The 1169-nt window shown below is 42.2% G+C and overlaps 1 non-coding gene across 1 annotated transcript; it reads left to right on the forward strand.

Annotated features, from left to right (window-relative positions):
* Positions 1 to 851: 851 nt before the first annotated feature.
* Positions 852 to 958, forward strand: LOC131621164 (small nucleolar RNA R71). The gene has a single exon (XR_009289492.1). It is a non-coding gene; the product is annotated as a small nucleolar RNA R71 (small nucleolar RNA).
* Positions 959 to 1169: the final 211 nt, after the last annotated feature.

Here is a 1169-nt window from a genome sequence, read left to right on the forward strand (position 1 = left end):
GATCGATAGGTCCATCGTAGTTCGTTCCACTTTGAAGTGTAATCGCGTTCGCATGTCCTTTAGGATTAGGTTGTGGTTGAGCAGGAAACGTGCCAGAAGGGGCAGCAGTAGGTGCTTGTTGTTGAGCTACTTGTGAGATTTGTGTTTCTATCATCTTGTTATTTGTAGCTAAAGCATCTACTTTGTTTGATAATTGTTTTAGTTGCTCACTATTATGAATGTTTTGATTTAGGAAGTCTTTGTTGGTTTGTTGTTGGGAAGCTATGAAGTTTTCCACCATGATTTCTAGATTCGACTTCCTAGGGGCGTTTGGAGCAGCTACAGGCGCTTTTTGATAGTCAGTTGGGACAGCAGGTGCTTGTCCAGGTGCGTACTACGCATTGTTGTTCTTATACGAAAAGTTTGGATGGTTCTTCCATCCAGGGTTGTACGTGTTAGAGTAAGGGTTTCCTTGAGCGTAGTTTACTTGATCAAATGGAATACCAGACAGAAGTTGACATTCGACAACAACATGTCCAGTTAATCCACAAATCTCGCAGTTAGGTGCTACAACAGCCGCGATGGCTGAAGGAGTGATGGTTAAGTTCTCGATCTTTTGAGTTAAAGCGTTTACTTTAGCGTTAACGCGGTCTATACCACTTACTTCGTACATTCCTCCTTTGGTTTGGGTTTTCTCTATAACAGCTCGTTCTCCTCCCCATTGATAATGGTTTTGTGCCATGTTTTCTATTAGGTTGTATGCTTCATCATGGGGTTTGTCCATTAGAGCTCCGCCAGCAGCGACATCAATAGTCATTTTAGTGTTATAAAGTAGACCACCATAGAAAGTATGGATGATCAACCATGGTTCGAGTCCATGATAAGGGCATAGTCTAAGCATGTCCTTGTATCGTTCCCAAGCTTCGAAGAGTGATTCGTTATCTTTTTGGGTAAATCCGTTGATTTTACCTCTTAGCATAGCAGTTTTGCTAGACGGAAAATATCTAGCTAAGAATACTCTCTTTAGTTCGTCCCATGTAGTTATGGAGTTAGAAGGCAGGGACTGAAGCCACGCTCTAGCTCTATCTCTCAAGGAGAGGGGAAAAAGGTGTAATCGAATAGCTTCGGAGCTAACGTTGTTAGCTTTGACAGTGTCAGCATATTGCACGAACACGGATAAATGGAGATTA

This window comes from Vicia villosa, linkage group LG7, assembly GCF_029867415.1.
Source record: "Vicia villosa cultivar HV-30 ecotype Madison, WI linkage group LG7, Vvil1.0, whole genome shotgun sequence".
Taxonomy (NCBI): Eukaryota; Viridiplantae; Streptophyta; class Magnoliopsida; order Fabales; family Fabaceae; genus Vicia; species Vicia villosa.